At 48.3% G+C, this 26,022-nt stretch overlaps 1 protein-coding gene across 4 annotated transcripts in view; it reads left to right on the forward strand.

The window, feature by feature from the left end:
* Positions 1-1,621: 1,621 nt before the first annotated feature.
* Positions 1,622-26,022, forward strand: part of SYCP3 (synaptonemal complex protein 3) — a 596,881-nt gene continuing 572,480 nt past the window's right edge. For 2 of the 4 annotated variants that reach the window (XM_063927816.1, XM_063927815.1), the window contains exon 1: positions 1,638-1,749. The gene's annotated coding sequence lies outside the window, so the exon portion shown is untranslated. Of the gene's footprint in view, positions 1,750-26,022 lie in introns of all 4 variants that reach the window. The other 2 variants (XM_063927814.1, XM_063927813.1) reach the window with 2 other exon arrangements.

Below are 26,022 nucleotides of genomic sequence, written 5' to 3' on the forward strand. Positions count from 1 at the left end.
GGCTGTACCTGTGATCGTCCCTCTGGAGCTAGTGTCCAGTAGCCAAGCAGCAAATCCACTCTGCACGCAGGTGAGTTCACTACTTCTCCCCTAAGTCCCTCGTTGCAGTGATCCTGTTGCCAGCAGGACTCACTGTAAAGTAAAAAAACCTAAGCTAAACTTTCTCTAAGCAGCTCTTTAGGAGAGCCACCTAGATTGCACCCTTCTCGTTCGGGCACAAAATCTAACTGGAGTCTGGAGGAGGGTCATAGGGGGAGGAGCCAGTGCACACCACCTGATCTGGTAAAAGCTTTACTTTTTTGTGCCCTGTCTCCTGCGGAGCCGCTATTCCCCATGGTCCTTTCAGGAACCCCAGCATCCACTTAGGACGATAGAGAAAAGTTATTCTATAAGTGTACCCGTGGAGTGCCGGAATTTGTGAGTATATTCATATATTTTATATAAATTTATGCGGAAACCCCCCTCGGTAAATCCTGCGTTTGCCCCTGTATACGCATATGTGTGCAACCGCGGCACATCCTGTTGAATTGAATTCCCACTAAAGTGGGGTATCCAATTAAATGCAATACGTTTTTGGACGATAAAAACTGCTTGATATCACGATTTATTACCAATGGTCATTATCGTGGTGTCCAATTAGAGACTGTTTTTATCGGAAAAAAACGGACCCGCGATCGTGCAATAACACGTGATCCGGGATAAAATCTCGATCCCATGTGTTACATACCCTCCAACATTTTACACAGAAAAATAGGTACAAATCCGAAAAGGGGGCGTGGCCGCGGGTAAAGGGGGCGTGGCCACGCCCCTTTTCCTATACTTTCAATGGAAGTTTGGAGAGCCAAAAATCGGTACAGACCATGAAAAAAAGGTACTGTACCTACTAAAAAGGTACAGCTGGAGGGTATGGTGTTATCGCATCTCCAGGAGCCACTTATCACAGATTATGCTTCGAGTGCCTGAGACACCCGGAACATAATCCCCAACATGTGTCGGCATCAGGGGAAGGAGCATTGGAGCTAATTATTAGCAGCAGTAAATTACCAATGCTAATAGGATACCATTAGAAGAGTGGGAATGGAAGGGGGTTGTGCAGGATATATACAATTAAAAAATATACAGTATATAAACATTTACGTTTCCATTTTATATATTTACAGATACAAATGAACAGTAGCCAGCTCATGGTGATACACTAATTTGGTAAATATTTTGAATGCTGTCACCATACTACACACAGCAGTCACTACAGCAGTCTGGACTGAATTTAGCTTCTAATAAATTGACCGAAAGATAAATATGGTTTATAATAAAGCTGACTGCTACAGCGTCAATTTTTACTACTATGCTTTACACTTATAGAAGTACTATGACGCTTTCCGTGTACACCTGTGACCTGGCATAATATTCTCTGCCCATGATCTAATAACCCAGCCGTCTCCATCATTTTGTTTAGCTTCACTCAGTGACTGGTGGTGCGGTGAGCCAGCCGCGACCGCAGCGTGTATAGACATTAACGTGACGTATCCCCATTGAATTTCCCAATTTCCGAATCTCTCACCTCCCACTTAGACAAGACCACTCGGTCTGTGGTGAAGCCCCACCCACGGCTGCCTGCGATTGGTTTATTCCCAATAACTGCACTTTCCCGCCTTTCGGAGCACCTGAGGCACGCGTGAGGCTACGGTGTATGTACAGGGTCCTGTATAGTATATATAGTCTACACTGACACCGTGACCATTGCGGCTTGTAAGTTATCATCAAGGGGTTTTCGTGTCCACTGTGTATATACAGTTGCCATCATGCATATGGCTAACTCCCTCAAACAAGCACTTTCTACTCAGTAAAGTCTACTGTAGGCGAGCCTGCTTAGTAAGCTCCCTGCAGCAGTATACTGTAAGTGCATTCCATGCCCTTCCTTAAAAAACTGTGATGATAAGTAAAATTATGTCATATAACTGCCACATAATGGTTGGGACACTTGCTGCAACATTCAGAGGCTCTGACTGACTATTCTATCTTTTTATATATATATATATATATACAGAAATGGTGACTCCGGCACTCCACTTGAAACAGCTCACACATGCAATACTTGCTCCTGTGCCTTCCCACCGGGGGACTCCCCCTGAATAACACCAAACAAAAGAGGCGGCACTCGAAGTCGGTGAACAAATATGAATATATTGTGATAGAGCGTTGACGTTTCGGGGACGTGCTCCCCTTCCTCAGAACAATTTAACACTGTGAAAAAACTGAAATAAATACCCACTTACCCCATGGGCCTCCCCCACCGCGATGCGTCACCCAGCACGATCTCCCGCACACTCCGGTGTTTTTTCACAGTGTTAAATTGTTCTGAGGAAGGGGAGCACGTCCCCGAAACGTCAACGCTCTATCACAATATATTCATATTTGTTCACCGACTTCGAGTGCCGCCTCTTTTGTTTGTTGGTATATATATATATATATATATTTCTCTAACGTCCCAAGTGGATGCTGGGGACTCCGTCAGGACCATGGGGTTTAGCGGCTCCGCAGGAGACAGGGCACAATAATAAAAGCTTTAGGATCAGGTGGTGTGCACTGGCTCCTCCCCCTATGACCCTCCTCCAAGCCTCAGTTAGATTTTTGTGCCCGGCCGAGAAGGGTGCAATCTAGGTGGCTCTCCTGAGCTGCTTAGAATAAAAGTTTAAGTTAGGTTTTTTATTTTCAGTGAGTCCTGCTGGCAACAGGCTCACTGCTACGAGGGACTTAGGGGAGAGAAGTAAACTCACCTGCGTGCAGGATGGATTTGCTTCTTAGGCTACTGGACACCATTAGCTCCAGAGGGAGTCGGAACACAGGTCTCACCCTGGGGTTCGTCCCGGAGCCGTGCCGCCGACCCCCCTTGCAGATGCCGAAGTTGAAGAGGTCCAGAGGTCCAGAAACAGGCGGCAGAAGACTTTCAGTCTTCATAAGGTAGCGCACAGCACTGCAGCTGTGCGCCATTGTTGTCAGCACACTTCATACCAGCGGTCACTGAGGGTGCAGGGCGCTGGGGGGGGCGCCCTGGGCAGCAATGTATTATACCTTTTTTATGGCTAAAATACATCACATATAGCCCTTGAGGCTATATGGATGTATTTAACCCCTGCCAGATCTCACAAACTCCGGGAGAAGAGCCCGCCGTTTTAGGGGGCGGGGCCTATTCTCCTCAGCACACGGCGCCATTTTCCTGCTCAGCTCTGCTGTGAGGAAGGCTCCCAGGCTCTCCCCTGCACTGCACTACAGAAACAGGGTTAAAACAGAGAGGGGGGGCACTTATTTGGCGATATGATTACATATGTGAAAATGCTATAAGGGAAAACACTTGTATAAGGGGTTGTCCCTGTATAATTATAGCGTTTTTGGTGTGTGCTGGCAAACTCTCCCTCTGTCTCCCCAAAGGGCTAGTGGGGTCCTGTCCTCTATCAGAGCATTCCCTGTGTGTGTGCTGTGTGTCGGTACGTGTGTGTCGACATGTAGGAGGACGATGTTGAGAGGAGGCGGAGCAAATTGCCTGTATTGGTGATATCACTCTCTAGGGAGTCGACACCGGAATGGATGGCTTATTTAGGAATTACGTGATAATGTCAACACGATGCAAGGTCGGTTGACGACATGAGACGGCCGGCAAACAAATTAGTACCTGTCCAGGCGTCTCAGACACCGTCAGGGGCTTGTAAAAACGCCCATTTACCTCAGTTGGTCGACACAGACACGGACACTGACTTCAGTGTCGACGGTGAAGAAACAAACGTATTTCCCTTTAGGGCCACACGTTACATGTTAAGGGCAATGAAGGAGGTGTTACATATTTCTGATACTACAAGTACCACAAATAAGGGTATTATGTAGGGTGGGAATAATCTACTTGTAGTTTTTTCCTGAATCAGATAAATTAAAGTGTGTGATGATACGTGGGTTTCCTCCGATAGAAAATTATTTGAGGTATACCCTTTCCCGCCAGAAGTGAGGGCGAGTTGGAAAACACACCTTAGGGTGGATAAGGCGCTCACACGCTTATCAAAACAAGTGGCGTTACCGTCTCCAGATACGGCCGCCCTCAAGGAGCCAGCTGATAGGAAGCTGAAAAATATCCTAAAAAGTATATACACACATACTGGTGTTATACTACGACCAGCAATCGCCTCAGCCTGGATGTGCAGCGCTGGGGGGGCTTGGTCGGATTTCCTGACTGAAAATATTGATACCTGAAAGGATATGTCCCTATATTCTTTAACCCTCGATGTGATGGCCTCTCAGACGTCTGTGAGTGTAAACCTTTAGCCACAAGTTACATGCACAACACAAGCAGTAAAGATTCACACTGTTTATTGTTCGTTTAACAAAAGTATATAAAAGAAAGGATTTAGGGCGTGTATATCCCAAGTCAATAACTAATTGGACAGAACACAAAAAGGGGCTAACATAACATGATTGGCTAGGAACTGCCGCAGTGGAAGGATATGCATATATGGGCAAGTTTGTATTTCAAATAGGGAGGTTGTTCACACGGTATAAAAAAAGATAAGAGACAAGGACAGTAGCAAGGAATGTGCTGGAACATTAAGTTCTATAACACAAGCAATTCTATGACATTGAAGCAGAGACGAGCTTTAACCCTTTCAATCCCCTCTTAGAATCATTATTGTTATACTATATGATTCTTGCAAAGCTTACGTCTTTCTGCGCGCCAATGGCGCAATTTTTAGCCTGAGCGGGAGTTGCAGTAATTGTTGGGCATTTTAAGAAGGGTTAATCGTTGGGTTAATGATGTTCCGTGTTTATCCTTTTCATCTAAGGCTTCAGCGGGCTTATAGCCCCATGGGGTACCTGTGTTCCAGGCAGCCGCGGACCATGAGCTGCAATCATTTCCCCAGTTATGGCCTGTAACGCAAATATAGGGTACCTCGGGGCTTAGGTTGTCTGTGGTGTCAGCGCGGATCTGGTAGTCAACAGACTTTTGGACAGCAGCTAGTTGGGGGAATTGGAAATAATCTAGTATGTAGGTTGCGGTGTATGTGGTGGAAGAGTTATACCATAGTGTCAGTTTCCCTTATTCTGAGTTATATCAACCTCAGTCATTGAGAGGGGAAAATGGGCCAGTAGGGCTATCAAGATAGTCCCCAGGGTAAAGATAGGGGGCAGGTTCTTCATCGTTTTCTGTTCTTCTGTCTTCGCTAGGTGGGAGGTCAGGGCTGTCCGCCCCGGTTCGTACCTCACTGGAATCACTTGCTTCCCTCTCTAGGTCTGGTCTAGGAACCTTTTTTTACTCGGGATGCATGGATCCAGGTAGGACTTTCCTCTGTCAGGACTGCTGTTCGGGTAACTGCTACGACCTCTGTCTCTGGACCATAGGTGAAGTCTCCTGGGCTCTTGCTGCGGGGGAGGATCTTCACCACTACTCTGTCTCCGACCTTAAAAGGGTGTGTAGGTTCCTGTGGATTCAAAGGGTTTTTACAAACAACCTCATGTTCAATTTCATCAAGTTTGGTTATGAGGGCCCTGACATACTCTTCCCTTATAAATTCTAGATCTCCTTCCTGTATCATCAACGGTTTCTTAGCCCAGGGTGTGGGGAAGGGTCTACCCATTAGTATTTCAAAGGGTGAGTATCCTAGAGTTTTCTGTGGGGTCATTCTGATTTCTGCTAGGACAATGGGAAGGACCTGCTTCCATTTGTGGAAGGTACCTCCTGTGGCCTTCCTTAGTTTGTCTTTGAGGGTCCTATTCATTCTTCCTACGACCCCTGAACTCTGCAGGTGGTACGGGATGTGAAACTTCCACTCCACCTGCAGAGCTTTTACTAAGGCCTGTGTGATTTTGGCTGTAAAGGCTGAGCCTTTATCACTATTTATTTGCAGGGGGCACCCCCATCTAGGGATGATTTTCTGTGTTAGGATTCTTGCTACTGTCTTGGCATCCTCTGACTTAGTTAGGAATACTTCTGGCCAGCGAGAGAACATATCTACAATGACCAGGGCATATTCTTGTTTACCTGTACCAGGGATATGGGTAAAATCAATTTGTAAGTGTGTAAAAGGGGTGGTGGGGTATTCAAGATGCTGGTGTTTAGCTTTATTAGGGTTGTTAGGGTTGTTCCTGAGGCAAGTGATGCATCTGCTAACATACTGGTCCACAAGTGATTTGGCATTAGTAACATAAAAATCATTGGTTAGTAGGAGGAGTGTTGTGGCTTCACCACGGTGACCAACACCACGGCAATGGGCAACGAGCAAAGGGGCACTGGACTGGGGTGTACAGGGTTTCCCCTCTTTGCAGATTAATCCTGATTTAGGATTTTTTTCTGCAGAATTGGGTAAGTCCAGTCGGAGAGATCAGTATTAGTCGCAGCAGCTTGAAGTTGAGTGAGCAGATGGACGTTGTCAAGGGAGGGACATGCTCTAGTGAGTGCAATGAGTTCTGCAGCTTGCGCGGACTGATAAGGTATTGGCAGGGTTTCCAACACAGTGTCAGGGAGGGTGACAATGGCATAGCCAGCCTGGTATGTATTGTCATTGGGCCTACTACAGGAGCCGTCAACAAAAACTATGTCTGCGCCTGGTATGGGAACGGGAGACATGTCAAGTCTGGGAGAAGTTTCAGCTTCAATGGAAGCAGCACAGTCATGTAGGTCGGGTGGTTCATCCTCGGGACCTTTCAAGCCTAAAAGGGCATTGAGAATGGGTGCAGGGCCAGAAGAACTAGCAGTGTACTTAATGGTAAGGGTAGGGTTACTCAAAAGGAGTACTTCATATCCACTAAGGCGTTGTGCTGACATGTGCTGTGTGTGCAAGCCTTTAAGTATTGCCAGGACATCATGTGTGGTGTGGAGTACTGTGATGTGGCCTAAAGTGAGGGTAGTGGCCATTTCTGCAACCATTGCACAGGCTGCCAAAGCCCTGAGGCAGGCAGGCATACCTTGCACAGACACTGGCATGACTTTGGAAAAAAAATGCCACGGGGCGCAACTTCCCTCCATGAAACTGTGTGAGCACCCCCGCCATGGTTTTACAATTGTCCCTTGCATATAGATGGAAAGGTAGTACATAATTGGGGAGGCCAAGTGCCGGACTTTTCATCAACATACATTTTAAACTTTCATATGCAGTTAACATTTCTTGTGACCATTGTACAGTTTTAGGTTTGTCCTTCAGTGTGGCTTGTCTCAAAATGTTATCATAATAAGAGCAATCAGATATCCACTGTCTGCAGTAATTTACCATACCCAGGAAGGACAGTAGTTCCTTCTGGGTAGTTGGGGTGACCAGGCCCAATACAGACTGTATGCGTTGTGGACTGATTTTCCTCTCTCCCTGAGTGAGCACAAAACCTAAGTAATCAACATGCTTTTTACACCATTGCATTTTTGTTTTGGACACCTTGTGTCCACATTCACAAAGCCAGTTTAGTAATGAAACACCATCCTCTCGGCAGGCCTCCTCAGTTTTACTACAGAGCAGCAGATCATCTGCATACTGTAGCAGGACTGAACCATGGTGAGGTTGCCAGGGCCCCAATGTGGCCTGGAGACAACAGGTGCGTCAGTAATCTGCACCAGGTAAGTTGTTTACCCTCAAAAGAAAAGGCAAAAAGTAATTGTGTCTGTGAATCTACAGGCATGCTGAAAAAAGGCATTCTTCAAATCAATTACAGAGAAGAACGCAGCATCTGCAGGGATTGCAGAAATGAGTGAGTTTACATCTGGAACAATTGGTGCAATTGGGACAATTAACTGATCGCTCTGAGATCCTGTACAAATCTTATACTGCCATCAGCTTTGGCAACAGGGTTCACAGGAGTACAGTATGGTGATACAATATGTCTGAGAATACCCTGTTGTAAGAATTGCTGTATGAGACCTTCTATAAACAGGTTGTGAGTCGGGTTTGAGATTGGCCTTATGTGGTGTGCATGAGATTAGGCCAGTGTCATATGGACCTTCTGACCAAAGAGCGGGGTTTACTTGAGCTAAGTCAGGCATTGGTGGGTAGGTTGTTAATGAAGGTGGAAATGAGTAAGCTTTCTGAGTTAAGCAAAGGTAAGCCAGCGTCATCTGTCCAGCAGTCCTTAAACCTTTTCCAAAACTCAGTAACAGACTCCGAGGGTTTCAGTTTACAAGCTACAGCGACAGGCAAAAAAACACAGGCAAAGGAGCACGGGTTTTAAAGACTTCCTCCATATGTGTATCGCTGCGTCCTTTGCAAGCTTTGCGCAAATAAGATATACAGCCATCGGGGGTAATGGTGGGCTTGGGACAGTGTTTTACTATTATCTAAACTCTGGGTTACTGGTGCGTTAGGGATAGAGCTAGTGGACGCACCCTCCAGCAGTGGAGTTGGAGGCGATCCCATCTGGTGTGAAAGGGTTACTGCTGCCAAGAGATCTGTGTCTCCGAGCGCAGGATACATTGGAATGTAAGGGGGAGGGAGAGGGTTTTCAAAGATTTTACAGTTTCTCACTTCTTCGCTTCTGTGCTGTTGGGAACTGACATTTTTGTAATCCTCCATATAGAAAAGGTAATTACTGCCTTCCCGTAGGAATGGGTCCTGTCCTGCTTTCTCTGTCCACCCTGCTAAATTATCCACCCAGGGGTTAACTAAGTAATACTCTGAGGTAGAGTTGCGGGCGACATACATCTTGCATGTCTCACCAGGGAGGGGCGGGGGATATGTAGTTTTTTTTTTTTTTCTCTGACTAGAGCCCATTGTCAGACAGTAATATAAATCAACAGTACAACTTTAAAAGAAAATATCTAAAATTTACAACACTCTACTTACTATATGCATCAGCTAACCAGTTAATTAGTCATTGACAATATCACAATATTATCTGTATAGTGAGAACATGAAATCTTTTGACGTGTACGATACTTACCATTCGTACAAGATGTCAGAAAAATACAGCGTTTTAAACAGGAAGCAGGAAAAGTGTTTGAGTAAAGATATCTGGCAGACGAAAACTTAACAGCCGTCTGGACCAAATATAAGAACTTATCTCACTACAAACATACAAGAATATATAGACGATCAAATCGAGGTATTCTCTACGTTACGTATAGACCCCAGGTCTATTTTAAGTATCCCAGATACTAACGTCACGTTATGTATAGACTCCCAGGTCTATTTTAAGTATCCCAGATACTAACGTCTTTGGAGAATTGCGCTTGGACCCCTGGTCCCTTCTCAGACGTATCTTTAAGTCCCAGACATTAAAGATGTTTGGTCACGTGTTCCCAGAACACTGACACGGATTCAGCTTCAGTGTATGACCGCAATCCCGTATGGCAAAGACAGACAATAAATTCTCTATCTTACCATCTGGGGACGATCACTGAATCGCGGACGTAGCCCCCACTTGAAAGGATATGTCCCTATATTCTTTAACCCTCGATGTGATGGCCTCTCAGACGTCTGTGAGTGTAAACCTTTAGCCACAAGTTACATGCACAACACAAGCAGTAAAGATTCACACTGTTTATTGTTCGTTTAACAAAAGTATATAAAAGAAAGGATTTAGGGCGTGTATATCCCAAGTCAATAACTAATTGGACAGAACACAAAAAGGGGCTAACATAACATGATTGGCTAGGAACTGCCGCAGTGGAAGGATATGCATATATGGGCAAGTTTGTATTTCAAATAGGGAGGTTGTTCACACGGTATAAAAAAAGATAAGAGACAAGGACAGTAGCAAGGAATGTGCTGGAACATTAAGTTCTATAACACAAGCAATTCTATGACATTGAAGCAGAGACGAGCTTTAACCCTTTCAATACCCTTGACAGGAACAATATTTTATTGACTATAGAGCATTTTAAGGATGCATTTCTATATATGCGAGATGCACAGAGGGATATTTGCATTCTGGCATCAAGAGTAGATGTGATGTCCATATCTGCCAGACGATGTTTATAGACACGACAGTGGTCAGGTGATGCAGATTCCAGACGGCACATGGAAGTATTGCCGTATAAAGGGGCGGTCCATCGGACCTGGTGGCCATGGCAACAGCTGGAAAATCCACTTTTGTTACCCCAAGTCACATCTCAGCAGAAAAGGACACAGTCTTTTCAGTCTCAGTCCTTTCGTACCCATAAAGGCAGGCGGGCAAAAGGCCAGTCATATCTGCCCAGGGTTAGAGGAAAGGGAAGAAGACTGCAGCAGGCAGCCCATTCCCAGGAACAGAAGTCCTCCACAGCTTCTGCCAAGTCCGCAGCATGACGCTGGGGCCATACAAGCGGACTCAGGTGCGGTGGGGGGTCATCTCAAGAGTTTCAGCACGCAGTGGGCTCACTCGCAAGTGGACTCCTGGATCCTACACGTAGTATCCCAGGTGTACATTGGAAATTCGAGACGTCTTCCCCTCACAAGTTCCTGAAGTCTGCTTTACCAACGTCTCCCTCCGACAGGGAGGCAGTATTGGGAAAAAAATTCACAGGCTGTATTCCCAGCAGGTGATAATCAAAGTACCCCTCCTACAACAAGGGAAGGGGTATTATTCCACACTATATTGTGGTACTGAAGCCAAACGGCTCGGTGAGATCTAAAAGATTTGAACAATTACATACAAGGGTTCAAATCAAGATGGAGTCACTCAGAGCAGTGATAGCGAACCAGGACGATATGGTGTCACTGGATATCAGGGACGCTTACCTACATGTCCAAATTTTGCCCTTCTCACCAAGGGTATCTCAGGTTCGTGGTACAGAACTGTCACTATCAGTTCAGACGCTGCCGTTTGGATTGTCCACGGCACCCCGGGTCTTTACCATGGTAATGGCCGAAATGATGATTCTTCCTAAAAGAAATATGGACGCTTTCCTGATAAGGACACGGTCCAGAGAACAGTTGGCGGTCGGAGTAGCGCTATCTCAAGTAGTTCTACGACAGCACGAGTGGATTCTAAATATTCCAAAATCGCAGCTTTTCCGACGACACGTCTAATGTTCCTAGGAATGATTCTGGACACAGTCCAGAAAAGGATGTTTTCTCCCGGAGAAGAAGGCCAGGGAGTTATCCGAGCTAGTCAGGAACCTCCTAAAACCAGGAAAGGTATCAGTGCATCATTGCACAAGGGTCCTGTAAAAAATGGTGGTTTCTTACAAAGCGATCCCATTCGGTAGATTTCACGCAAGAACCTTTCAGTGGAATCTGCTGGGAAAATGGTCCGGATCGCATCTTCAGATGCATCAGCGGATAACCCTGTCTCCAAGGACAAGGGTGTTTTCTTCTGCGGTGGCTGCAGAGTGCTCATCTATGAAAGGGCCGCAGATTCGACATTCAGGACTGGGTCCTGGTGACCACGGATGCCAGCCTGAGTGGCTGGGGAGCAGTCACACAAGGAAAAAATTTCCAGGGAGTGTGATCAAGTCTGGAGACTTCTCTACACATAAATATACTGGAGCTAAGGGCAATTTACAAGGCTCTAAGCTTAGCAAGACCTCTGCTTCAAGGTCAGCCGGTATTGATCCAGTGGGACAACATCACGGCAGTCGCCCACGTAAACAGACAGGGCGGCACATGAAGCAGGAGGGAAATGGCAGAAACTGCAAGGATTCTTCGCTGGGCGAAAAATCATGTGATAACACTCTCATCAGTGTTAATTCCGGGAGTGGAAACTGGGAAGCAGACTTCCTCAGCAGGCATAACCTCCACCCGGGAGAGTGGGGACTTCAGTGGGAAGTCTTCCACATGATTGTAAACCGTTGGGAAAAACCAAAGGTGGACATGATGGCGTCCCGCCTGAACAAAAAACTAGACAGATATTGCGCCAGGTCAAGGGACCCTCAGGCAATAGCGGTGGACGCTCTGGTAACACTGTGGGTGTACCAGTCAGGGTATGTGTTCCCTCCTATGCATCTCATACCAAAAGTACTGAGAATCATAAGAAGGAGATGAGTAAGAACGATACTCGTGGTTCCGGATGGGTCAAGAAGGACTTGGTACCCGGAACTTCAAGAGATGCTCACGGAAGAACCGTGGCCTCTACCTTTAAGAGAGGACCTGCTCCAGCAGGGGCCTTGTCTGTTCCAAGACTTACCGCGGCTGCGTTTGACGGCATGGCAGTTGAACGCCGGATCCTGAAAGGGCATTCCAGATGAAGTCATCCCTACCCTGGTCGAAGCCAGGAAGGATGTAACCGCAAAACATTTTCACCGCATTTGGCGAAAATATGTTGCCTGGTGTGAGGCCAAGAAGGTCCCTACAGAGGAATTCCAACTGGGTCGTTTCCTACATTTCCTGAAAACAGGACTGTCTATGGGCCTAAAATTAGGGTCCATTAAGGTTCAAATTTCGACCCTGTCGAATTTCTTCCAGAAAGAACTGGCTTCAGTGCCTGAAGTTCAGACGTTGTAAAAGGGGTACTGCATATACAGCCTCCTTTGGTGCCCCCAGTGGCACCTTGGGATCTCAATGTTGTTTTGAGTTTCCTAAAGTCACATTGGTTTGATCCACTCACCACTGTGGAATTAAAATATTTCACATGGAAGGTGAAGATTCTATTAGCCCTGGCTTCAAGCCAGGCGTGTGTCAGAATGGGCGGCTTTATCATATAAAAGCCCTTACTTAATTTTTCATTCTGACAGGGCAGAATTGAGGACTCGTCCACAATTTCTCCTTAAGGTGTTTTCTGTTTTTCACATGAACCAACCTATTGTGGTACCTGCGGCTACTAGGGACTTGGAGGACTCCAAGTTACTTGACGTTGTCAGGGCCCTGAAAATATATGTTTCCAGGACGACTGGAGTCAGAAAATCTGACTCGCTGTTTAGCCTGTATGCACCCAACAAGATGGGTGTTCCTGCTTCTAAGCAGACGATTGCTCGCTGGATCTGTAGTACAATTCAGCTTGCACATTCTGTGGCAGGCTTGCCACAGCCAAAATCAGTAAAAGCCCATTCCACAAGGAAGTGAGCTCATCTTGGGCGGCTGCCCGAGGGGTCTCGGCTTTACAACTTTGCCGAGATGCTACTTGGTCAGGGGCACACCCTGACTGAGGAGGACCTGGAGTTCTCTCATTCGGTGCTGCAGAGTCATCCGCACTCTCTCGCCCGTTTGGGAGCTTTGGTATAATCCCCATGGTCCTGACGGAGTCCCCAGCATCCACTTAGGACGTTAGAGAAAATAAGAATTTACTTACCGATAATTCTATTTCTCGTAGTCCGTAGTGGATGCTGGGCGCCCATCCCAAGTGCGGATTGTCTGCAATACTTGTACATAGTTATTGTTACAAAAATCGGGTTATTCTTGTTGTGAGCCATCTTTGCAGAGGCTCCTTCGTTGTTATCATACTGTTAACTGGGTTCAGATCACAGGTTGTACGGTGTGATTGGTGTGGCTGGTATGAGTCTTACCCGGGATTCAATATCCTTCCTTATTATGCACGCTCGTCCGGGCACAGTATCCTAACTGAGGCTTGGAGGAGGGTCATAGGGGGAGGAGCCAGTGCACACCACCTGATCCTAAAGCTTTTATTATTGTGCCCTGTCTCCTGCGGAGCCGCTAAACCCCATGGTCCTGACGGAGTCCCCAGCATCCACTACGGACTACGAGAAATAGAATTATCGGTAAGTAAATTCTTATTATATATATATAATGATATACACATTCCTATGTTGCATAAACAATGTCCCAGTTCAAACCTGGTTTATGAAGGAAATAAATTAACCACCAGTGGTTGGCAATGTGACACAAGAGCCTCTCCTGTTAAAGAAATATTGATGCAACAGTTTCTTTTGATGGTTATTCAAGGGGGGATTGCGTATTTGATTACATAAATTCTTACATTATTTAGGCAAATTTATGTACTGTATAATCAGCAGCAATATGTAAGTGTTGAATAGATCCAAGTAAGAGTAGATCCCCTGTTTCTCTGACGTCCTAGTGGATGCTGGGAACTCCGTAAGGACCATGGGGAATAGCGGCTCCGCAGGAGACTGGGCACAAAAGTAAAGCTTTAGGACTACCTGGTGTGCACTGGCTCCTCCCCCTATGACCCTCCTCCAAGCCTCAGTTAGATTTTTGTGCCCGAACGAGAAGGGTGCACACTAGGGGCTCTCCTGAGCTGCTTAGTGAAAAGTTTAGTTTTAGGTTTTTTATTTTCAGTGAGACCTGCTGGCAACAGGCTCACTGCATCGAGGGACTAAGGGGAGAAGAAGCGAACTCACCTGCGTGCAGAGTGGATTGGGCTTCTTAGGCTACTGGACACCATTAGCTCCAGAGGGATCGAACACAGGCCCAGCCATGGAGTCCGGTCCCAGAGCCGCGCCGCCGGCCCCCTTACAGAGCCAGAAGCAAGAAGAGGTCCGGAAAATCGGCGGCAGAAGACATCCTGTCTTCACCAAGGTAGCGCACAGCACTGCAGCTGTGCGCCATTGCTCTTCAGCACACTTCGGTCACTGAGGGTGCAGGGCGCTAGGGGGGGGGGCGCCCTGAGCAGCAATAAAAACACCTTGGCTGGCGAAAATACATCACATATAGCCCCCAGGGCTATATGGATGAATTTTAACCCCTGCCAGATTACACTGAAAAACGGGAGAAAAGGCCGCCGAGAAAGGGGCGGAGCCTATCTCCTCAGCACACTGGCGCCATTTTCCCTCACAGCTCCGTTGGAGGGAAGCTCCCTGGCTCTCCCCTGCAGTCACTACACTACAGAAAGGGTTAAAAAAGAGAGGGGGGCACTAATTAGGCGCAGTATAAACAAAACAGCAGCTATAAGGGGAAAAACACTTATATAAGGTTATCCCTGTATATATATAGCGCTCTGGTGTGTGCTGGCAAACTCTCCCTCTGTCTCCCCAAAGGGCTAGTGGGGTCCTGTCCTCTATCAGAGCATTCCCTGTGTGTGTGCTGTGTGTCGGTACGTTTGTGTCGACATGTATGAGGAGGAAAATGATGTGGAGGCGGAGCAAATTGCCTGTAATAGGGATGTCACCCCCTAGGGGGTCGACACCTGAGTGGATGAACTGCTGGAAGGAATTACATGACAGTGTCAGCTCTTTACAAAAGACAGTGATTGACATGAGACAGCCGGCTACTCAGCTTGTGCCTGTCTAGACGTCTCATAGGCCGTCAGGGGCTCTAAAGCGCCCGTTACCTCAGATGGCAAATACAGACGCCGACACGGATACTGACTCCAGTGTCGACGGTGAAGAGACAAATATGACTTCCAGTAGGGCCACACGTTACATGATTGAGGCAATGGAAAATGTTTTACACATTTCTGATAATACGAGTACCACCAATAGGGGTATTATGTTCAGTGAGGAAAAACTACCTGTAGTTTTCCTGAATCTGAGAATTTAAATGAGGTGTGTGATGAAGCGTGGGTTTCCCCCGATAAAAAAAAAAAAACTGATAATTTCTAAAAAGTTATTGGCATATATCCTTTCCCGCCAGAGGTTAGGGTGCGTTGGGAAACACCCCCTAGGGGGGATAAAGCGCTCACACGCTTGTCAAAACAAGGGCTCTACCCTCTCCTGAGATGGCCGCCCTTAAGGATCCTGCTGATAGAAAGCAGGAGGGTATCCTAAAATGTATTTACACACATACTGGTGTTATACTGCGACCAGCAATCGCCTCAGCCTGGATGTGCAGTGCTGGGTTGGCGTGGTCGGATTCCCTGACTGAAAATATTGATACCCTAGATAGGGACAGTATATTATTGCCTGTAGAGCATTTAAAAGATGCATTTCTATATATGGGTGATGCACAGCGGGATATTTGCCGACTGGCATCAAGAGTAAGTGCGCTGTCCATTTCTGCCAGAAGAGGGTTATGGACACGACAGTGGTCAGGTGATGCGGATTCCAAATGGCATATGGAAGTATTGCCTTATAAAGGGGAGGAGTTATTTGGGGTCGGTCTTTCAGACCTGGTGGCCACGGCAACAGCTGGGAAATCCACGTTTTTACCCCAGGTCGCCTCTCAACATAAGAAGACGCCGTATTATCAGGCGCAGTCCTTTCGTTCCCATAAGGGCACGTGGGCAAAAGGTTCCTCATTTCTGCCCCGTGACAGAGGGAGAGGGAAACGGCTGCAGAAATCAGCCAGTTCCCAGGAACAGAAGCCCTCTCCCGCCTCTGCCAAGCCCTCAGCATGACGCTGGGGCTTTACAAGCAGACAGGGAGGCAGTGTTGGAAGCCATTCACAAGCTGTATTCCCAGCAGGTGATAATTAAGGTACCCCTCCTGCAACAGGGAAAGGGGTATTACTCCACACTGTTGTGGTACCGAAGCCGGACGGCTCGGTGAGACCGATTTTAAATCTAAAATCTTTGAACACTTACATACAGAGGTTCAAATTCAAGAGAAGGGGACTACATGGGGCTACTAGGGACTTGGAGGACTCCAAGTTGCTGGACGTAGTCAGGGCCCTGAAAATATATGTTTCCAGGACGGCTGGAGTCAGAAAATCTGACTCGCTATTTATCCTGTATGCACCCAACAAGCTGGGTGCTCCTGCTTCTAAGCAGACTATTGCTCGTTGGATTTGTAGCACAATTCAGCTTGCACATTCTGTGGCAGGCCTGCCACAGCCAAAATCTGTAAAAGCCCATTCCACACGGAAAGTGGGCTCATCTTGGGCGGCTGCCCGAGGGGTCTCGGCTTTACAACTTTGCCGAGCAGCTACTTGGTCAGGGGCAAACACGTTTGCTAAATTCTACAAATTTGATACCCTGGCTGAGGAGGACCTGGAGTTCTCTCATTCGGTGCTGCAGAGTCATCCGCACTCTCCCGCCCGTTTGGGAGCTTTGGTATAATCCCCATGGTCCTTACGGAGTTCCCAGCATCCACTAGGACGTCAGAGAAAATAAGAATTTACTTACCGATAATTCTATTTCTCATAGTTCGTAGTGGATGCTGGGCGCCCATCCCAAGTGCGGATTGTCTGCAATACTTGTACATAGTTATTGTTACAAAAATCGGGTTATTGTGGTTGTGAGCCATCTTTCCAGAGGCTCTTCTGTTATCATGCTGTTAACTGGATTCAGATCACAGGTTGTACGGTGTGATCGGTGTGGCTGGTATGAGTCTTACCCGGGATTCATAAATCCTTCCTTATTGTGTACGCTCGTCCGGGCACAGTATCCTAACTGAGGCTTGGAGGAGGGTCATAGGGGGAGGAGCCAGTGCACACCAGGTAGTCCTAAAGCTTTACTTTTGTGCCCAGTCTCCTGCGGAGCCGCTATTCCCCATGGTCCTTACGGAGTTCCCAGCATCCACTACGGACTATGAGAAATAGAATTATCGGTAAGTAAATTCTTATTTTCTCTGACGTCCTAGTGGATGCTGGGTACTCCGTAAGGACCATGGGGAATAAACGGGCTCCGCAGGAGACTGGACACTCTAAAAGAAAGATTAGGTACTATCTGGTGTGCACTGGCTCCTCCCTCTATGCCCCTCCTCCAGACCTCAGTTAGAATCTGTGCCCGGCTCGAGCTGGTTGCACACTAGGGGCTCTCCTGAGCTTCTAGAAAAGAAAGTATTTGTTAGGTTTTTTAATTTCAGTGAGATCTGCTGGCAACAGACTCACTGCTACGAGGGACTTAGGGGAGAGAAGCGAACCTACCTGCTTGCAGCTAGCTTGAGCTTCTAGGCTACTGAACACCATTAGCTCCAGAGGGATCGAACACAGGCCCAGCCTCGGTCGTCCGGTCCCGGAGCCGCGTCGCCGTCCCCCTTGCAGAGCCAGAAGCAAGAAGAACATCCTGGAAATTGGCGGCTGAAGACTCCGGTCTTCATTAAGGTAGCGCACAGCACTGCAGCTGTGCGCCATTGCTCCCTATGCACACCACATACTCCGGTCACTGATGGGTGCAGGGCGCTGGGAGGGGGGGCGCCCTGGGCTGCAATTAGAGTACCTTACATTGGCAAACAGCACATAATATAGTCTAATAAACCATATATGTGCAAAAATCCCCCGCCATAATATAAATATAAGAGCGGGAGAAGTCCGCCGAGAAGGGGGCGAGGCTATCTCCCTCAGCACACTGGCGCCATTTCCTCTTCACAGCTCCGCTGGAAGACAGCTCCCCAGGCTCTCCCCTGCAGTTTCCAGGCTCAAAGGGTAAAAAAGAGAGGGGGGGCACTAAATTTAGGCGCAAACTGTATATGTAAAGCAGCTATAGGGAAAAATCACTCTGTGTTAGTGTAAATCCCTGATTATATAGCGCTGTGGTGTGTGCTGGCATACTCTCTCTCTGTCTCCCCAAAGGACTTTGTGGGGTCCTGTCCTCAGTCAGAGCATTCCCTGTGTGTGCGGTGTGTCGGTACGGCTGTGTCGACATGTTTGATGAGGAGGCTTATGTGGAGGCGGAGCAGGTGCCGATAAGTGTGATGTCACCCCCTGTGGGGTCGACACCAGAGTGGATGGATATGTGGAAGGTTTTACACGACAGTGTCAACTCCTTGCATAAAAGGTTCGATGACATAACAGCTGTGGGACAGACGGCTTCTCAGCCAGTGCCTGCCCAGGCGTCTCAAAGGCCATCAGGGGCTCAAAAATGCCCGCTACCTCAGATGGCAGACACAGATGTCGATACGGAGTCTGATTCCAGTGTCGACGAGGACGAGACTAATGTACATTCCACTAGGGCCATCCGTTGCATGATTACGGCAATGAAAAATGTGTTGCACATTTCTGACATTAACCCAGGTACCACTAAAAAGGGTATTATGTTTGGGGAGAAAAAGCAACCAGTGGTTTCTCTGACGTCCTAGTGGATGCTGGGAACTCCGTAAGGACCATGGGGAATAGCGGCTCCGCAGGAGACTGGGCACAAAAGTAAAGCTTTAGGACTACCTGGTGTGCACTGGCTCCTCCCCCTATGACCCTCCTCCAAGCCTCAGTTAGATTTTTGTGCTCGGCTGAGAAGGGTGCACACTAGGGGCTCTCCTGAGCTTCTTAGTGAAAGTTTAGTTTTAGGTTTTTTATTTTCAGTGAGACCTGCTGGCAACAGGCTCACTGCATCGAGGGACTAAGGGGAGAAGAAGCGAACTCACCTGCGTGCAGAGTGGATTGGGCTTCTTAGGCTACTGGACACCATTAGCTCCAGAGGGACCGAACACAGGCCCAGCCTCGGAGCCCGGTCCCAGAGCCGCGCCGCCGGCCCCCTTACAGAGCCAGAAGCAAGAAGAGGTCCGGAAAAATCGTCGGCAGAAGACATCCTGTCTTCACCAAGGTAGCGCACAGCACTGCAGCTGTGCGCCATTGCTCCTCAGCACACTTCACACTTCGGTCACTGAGGGTGCAGGGCGCTAGGGGGGGGCGCCCTGAGCAGCAATAAAAACACCTTGGCTGGCGAAAATACATCACATATAGCCCCCAGGGCTATATGGATGAATTTTAACCCCTGCCAGATTCCACAGAAAAACGGGAGAAAAGGCCGCCGAGAAGGGGGCGGAGCCTATCTCCTCAGCACACTGGCGCCATTTTCTCTCACAGCTCCGTTGGAGGGAAGCACCCTGGATCTCCCCTGCAGTTACTACACTACAGAAAGGGGTTAAAAAAGAGAGGGGGGCACTAATTAGGCGCAGTATAACAATACAGCAGCTATAAGGGGAAAAACACTTATATAAGGTTATCCCTGTATATATATATAGCGCTCTGGTGTGTGCTGGCATACTCTCCCTCTGTCTCCCCAAAGGGCTAGTGGGGTCCTGTCCTCTATCAGAGCATTCCCTGTGTGTGTGCTGTGTGTCGGTACGTTGTGTCGACATGTATGAGGAGGAAAATGAGGTGGAGGCGGAGCAATTGCCTGTAACAGAGATGTCACCCCCTAGGGAGTCGACACCTGAGTGGATGAGCTTATGGAAGGAATTATGTGACAGTGTCAGCTCTTTACAAAAGATTGATGACATGAGACAGCCGGCGACTCAGCCTGTGCCTGTCCAGGTGTCTCAAAAGCCATCTGGGGCTCTAAAACGCCCGTTACCGCAGATGGCAGATACAGACGCCGACACGGATACTGACTCCAGTGTCGACGATTAAGAGACGAATGTGACTTCCAGTAGGGCCACACGTTACATGATTGAGGCTATGGAAAATGTTTTTACACATTTCTGATAATACCAGTACCACTAAAAAGGGTATTAGGTTGGGTGAGAAAAAACTGCCTGTAGTTTTTCCTGCATCTGAGGAATTAAATGAAGTGTGTGATGATGCGTGGGTTTCCCCCGATAAAAACTGTTAATTCCTAAAAAGTTATTAGCATCATACCCCTTCCCGCCAGAGGATAGGGCACGTTGGGAAACACCCCTTAGGGTGAATAAAGCGCTCACACGCTTGTCTAAACAGGTGGCACTACCGTCCCGGATACGGCCGCCCTTAAGAAACCTGCTGACAGAAAGCAGTAAAATATCCTAAAATGTATATACACTCACACGGGTGTGATACTGCGACCAGCAATCGCCTCAGCCTGGATGTGCAGTGCTGGGGTGGCTTGGTCGGATTCCCTGACTGACAATATTGATACCCTAGATAGGGACAGTATATTTCTCTGACGTCCTAGTGGATGCTGGGACTTCCGTAAGGACCATGGGGAATAGCGGCTCCGCAGGAGACTGGGCACAAAAAGTAAAAGCTTTAGACTAGCTGGTGTGCACTGGCTCCTCCCCCTATGACCCTCCTCCAAGCCTCAGTTAGATTTTTGTGCCCGAACGAGAAGGGTGCATGCTAGGTGGCTCTCCTGAGCTGCTTAGAAGTAAAAGTTTAAATAGGTTTTTTATTTTCAGTGAGTCCTGCTGGCAACAGGCTCACTGCATCGTGGGACTAAGGGGAGAAGAAGCGAACTCACCTGCGTGCAGAGTGGATTGGGCTTCTTGGCTACTGGACATTAGCTCCAGAGGGACGATCACAGGTTCAGCCTGGATGGGTCCCGGAGCCGCGCCGCCGGCCCCCTTACAGAGCCAGAAGAGCGAAGAGGTCCGGAGAAATCGGCGGCAGAAGACGTTCCTGTCTTCAGATAAGGTAGCGCACAGCACTGCAGCTGTGCGCCATTGCTCTCAGCACACTTCACACTCCGGTCACTGAGGGTGCAGGGCGCTGGGGGGGAGCGCCCTGAGACGCAATAAAACATGTTTAATCCTTATATGGCTAAAGAAATACATCACATATAGCTCCTGGGCTATATGGATGCATTTCACCCCTGCCAGTTTTCCTAAAAAAAGCGGGAGAAAAGGCCGCCGTGAAGGGGGCGGAGCCTATCTCCTCAGCACACACGCGCCATTTTCCCTCACAGTTCCGCTGGAAGGAAGGCTCCCAGACTCTCCCCTGCAGTCCTGCTACAGAATCAGGGTAAAACAAGAGAGGGGGGGCACTATTGGCAGCTAATATAAAACAGCAGCTATAAAGGGAGTAACACTTACATAAGGTTATCCCTGTATATATATAGCGCTCTGGTGTGTGCTGGCAAACTCTCCCTCTGTCTCCCCAAAGGGCTCGTGGGGTCCTGTCCTCTTTCAGAGCATTCCCTGTGTGTGTGCTGGGTGTCGGTACGATTGTGTCGACATGTATGAGGAGGAAAATGATGTGGAAGCAGAGCAATTGCCTGTGTTAGTGATGTCACCCCCTAGGGAGTCGACACCTGACTGGATGGTCGTATTTAAAGAATTACGTGACAGTGTCAGCACTTTGCAAAAAACTGTTGACGACATGAGACAGCCGGCAAATCAATTAGTGCCTGTTCAGGCGTCTCAGACACCGTCGGGGGCGCTAAAACGCCCGTTACCTCAGATAGTCGACACAGACCCAGACACGGATACTGAATCCAGTGTCGACGGTGAGGAGACAAACGTAATGTCCAGTAGGGCCACACGTTACATGATCACGGCAATGAAGGAGGCATTGAATATTCTGACACTACAAGTACCACAAAAAAGGGTATTATGTGGGGTGTGAAAAAACTACCAGTAGTTTTTCCTGAATCAGATGAATTAAATGAGGTGTGTGATAAAGCGTGGTTTTCCCCCGATAAAAAACTGCTGATTTCTAATAAATTATTGGCACTATACCCTTTCCCGCCAGAGGTTAGGGCGCGTTGGGAAACACCCCCTAGGGTAGATAAGGCGCTCACACGCTTATCAAAACAAGTGGCGTTACCGTCTCCCGATACGGCCGCCCTTAAGGAACCAGCTGATAGAAGGCTGGAAAATATCCTAAAAGGTATATACACACATACTGGTGTTATACTGCGACCAGCAATCGCCTCAGCCTGGATGTGCAGTGCTGGAGTGGCTTGGTCGGATTCCCTGACTGAAAATATTGATACCCTGGATAGGGACAGTATATTTTCTCTGACGTCCTAGTGGATGCTGGGACTCCGTCAGGACCATGGGGATTAGCGGCTCCGCAGGAGACAGGGCACAAAAATAAAAGCTTTAGGACTAGGTGGTGTGCACTGGCTCCTCCCCCTATGACCCTCCTCCAAGCCTCAGTTAGGTTTTTGTGCCCGTCCGAGCAGGGTGCAATCTAGGTGGCTCTCCTAAAGAGCTGCTTAGAAAAAGTTATTAGGTTTTTTATTTTCAGTGAGTCCTGCTGGCAACAGGCTCACTGCAACGAGGGACTTAGGGGAGAAGAAGTGAACTCACCTGCGTGCAGGATGGATTGGCTTCTTAGGCTACTGGACACCATTAGCTCCAGAGGGATCGAACACAGGCCCAGCCATGGAGTCCGGTCCCGGAGCCGCGCCGCCGACCCCCTTGCAGATGCCGAAAAGTGAAGAGGTCCAGAAACCGGCGGCAGAAGACTTTTCAGTCTTCATGAGGTAGCGCACAGCACTGCAGCTGTGCGCCATTGTTGTCAGCACACTTCACACCAGCGGTCACTGAGGGTGCAGGGCGCTGGGGGGGGGCGCCCTGGGCAGCAATGATAATACCTTGTTCTGGCTAAAAATACATCACATATAGCCCCTGGGGCTATATGGATGTATTTAACCCCTGCCAGGTCTCACAAACATCGGGAGAAGAGCCCGCCGAAATAGGGGGCGGGGCCTATCTCCTCAGCACACAGCGCCATTTTCCTGCACAGCTCCGCTGCGAGGAAGGCTCCCAGGACTCTCCCCTGCACTGCACTACAGAAACAGGGTAAAAAAACAGAGAGGGGGGGCACTTTTTTGGCGATATTGATATATTAAGCTGCTATAAAGGAAACAACACTTCTGTAGGGTTGTTCCTATATATTTATAGCGCTTGGGTGTGTGCTGGCAAACTCTCCCGCTGTCTCCCCAAAGGGCTAGTGGGGTCCTGTCTTCGATAAGACCATTCCCTGTGTGTCTGCTGTGTGTCGGTACGTGTGTGTCGACATGTATGAGGACGATGTTGGTGTGGAGGCGGAGCAATTGCCGGTAATGGTGATGTCACCCCCTAGGGAGTCGACACCGGAATGGATGGCTTTGTTTATGGAATTACGTGATAATGTCAGCACGTTACAAAAATCAGTTGACGACATGAGACGGCCGGCAAACCAGTTAGTACCTGTCCAGGCGTCTCAGACACTGTCAGGGGCTGTAAAACGCCCTTTACCTCAGTCGGTCGACACAGACCCAGACACGGACACCGAATCTAGTGTCGACGATGAAGAAACAAACGTATTTTCCAGTAGGGCCACACGTTATATGATCACGGCAATGAAGGAGGCTTTGCATATCTCTGATACTGCAAGTACCACAAAAAGGGGTATTATGTGGGGTCTGAAAAAACTACCTGTAGTTTTTCCTGAATCAGAGGAATTGAATGAAGTGTGTGATGAAGCGTGGGTTAACCCCGATAGAAAACTGCTAATTTCAAAGAAGTTATTGGCATTATATCCTTTCCCGCCAGAGGTTAGGGCGCGCTGGGAAACACCCCCTAGGGTGGATAAGGCACTCACACGCTTATCAAAACAAGTGGCGTTACCGTCTCCTGAAACGGCCGCCCTCAAGGATCCAGCTGATAGGAGGCTGGAAACTACCCTGAAAAGTATATACACTCATACTGGTGTTATACTGCGACCAGCCATCGCCTCTGCATGGATGTGCAGTGCTGGGGTGGTTTGGTCGGATTCCCTGACTGAAAATATTGATACCCTGGATAGGGACAGTATTTTATTGACTATAGAGCAATTAAAGGATGCTTTTCTTTATATGCGAGATGCTCAGAGGGATATTTGCACTCTGGCATCGAGAGTAAGTGCGATGTCCATATCTGCCAGAAGAAGTTTATGGACGCGACAGTGGTCAGGTGATGCGGATTCCAAACGGCATATGGAAGTATTGCCGTATAAAGGGGAGGAATTATTTGAGGTCGGTCTATCGGATTTGGTGGCCACGGCAACAGCCGGGAAATCCACCTTTTTACCTCAGGTCCCCTCCCAACAGAAAAAGACACCGTCTTTTCAGCCGCAGTCCTTTCGTTCCTATAAGAACAAGAGGGCAAAAGGACAGTCATATCTGCCCCGAGGCAAAGGAAAGGGTAAGAGAGTGCACCAAGCAGCTCCCTCCCAGGAGCAGAAGCCCTCCCCGGCTTCTGCAAAGCCCTCAGCATGACGTTGGGGCTTTACAAGCGGACTCAGGGGCGGTGGGGGGTCGACTCAAGAATTTCAGCGCACAGTGGGCTCACTCACAGGTGGACCCCTGGATCCTGCAGGTAGTATCTCAGGGTTACAGGTTGGAATTCGAGAAGTCTCCCCCTCGCCGGTTCCTAAAGTCTGCTCTGCCAACGTCTCCCTCAGACAGGGCGACGGTATTGGAAGCCATTCACAAGCTGTATTCTCAGCAGGTGATAGTCAAGGTACCCCTCCTACAACAGGGAAAGGGGTATTATTCCACACTATTTGTGGTACCGAAGCCGGACGGCTCGGTAAGACCTATTCTAAATCTGAAATCTTTGAACCTGTACATACAAAAATTCAAGTTCAAGATGGAGTCACTCAGAGCAGTGATAGCGAATCTGGAAGAAGGGGACTTTATGGTGTCCCTGGACATCAAGGATGCTTACCTGCATGTCCCAATTTGCCCTTCACATCAAGGGTACCTCAGGTTCGTGGTGCAAAACTGTCATTATCAGTTTCAGACGCTGCCGTTTGGATTGTCCACGGCACCTCGGGTCTTTACCAAGGTAATGGCCGAAATGATGTTTCTTCTGCGAAGAAAAGGTGTATTAATTATCCCTTACTTGGACGATCTCCTGATAAGGGCAAGGTCCAGAGAACAGCTGGGGGACGTAGTAGCACTAACCCAAGTAGTGCTGCAACAGCACGGGTGGATTCTGAATTTTCCAAAATCTCAATTGACCCCGACGACACGTCTGCTGTTCCTGCGAATGATTCTGGACACGGTTCAGAAAAAGGTGTTTCTTCCGGAGGAGAAAGCCAGGGAGTTATCCGAACTTGTCAGGAACCTCCTAAAACCAGGAAAAGTGTCTGTGCATCAATGCACAAGAGTCCTGGGAAAAATGGTGGCTTCTTACGAAGCGATTCCTTTCGGCAGATTCCACGCACGAACTTTTCAGTGGGATCTGCTGGACAAATGGTCCGGATCGCATCTGCAGATGCATCAGCGGATAACTTTGTCTCCACGGACAAGGGTGTCTCTTCTATGGTGGTTGCAGAGTGCTCATCTGTTAGAGGGCCGCAGATTCGGCATACAGGACTGGGTCCTGGTGACCACGGATGCCAGTCTGAGAGGCTGGGGAGCGGTCACACAGGGAAGAAACTTCCAGGGAGTGTGGTCAAGCCTGGAGATGTCTCTTCACATAAATATACTGGAGCTAAGAGCGATTTACAATGCTCTAAGCCTGGCAAAACCCCTGCTTCAGGGTCAGCCGGTGTTGATCCAGTCGGACAACATCACGGCAGTCGCCCACGTAAACAGACAGGGCGGCACAAGAAGCAGGAGGGCAATGGCAGAAGCTGCAAGGATTCTTCGCTGGGCGGAAGATCATGTGATAGCACTGTCAGCAGTGTTCATTCCGGGAGTGGACAACTGGGAAGCGGACTTCCTCAGCAGACACGATCTACA

Source organism: Pseudophryne corroboree, chromosome 6, assembly GCF_028390025.1.
Source record: "Pseudophryne corroboree isolate aPseCor3 chromosome 6, aPseCor3.hap2, whole genome shotgun sequence".
NCBI lineage: Eukaryota > Metazoa > Chordata > Amphibia > Anura > Myobatrachidae > Pseudophryne > Pseudophryne corroboree.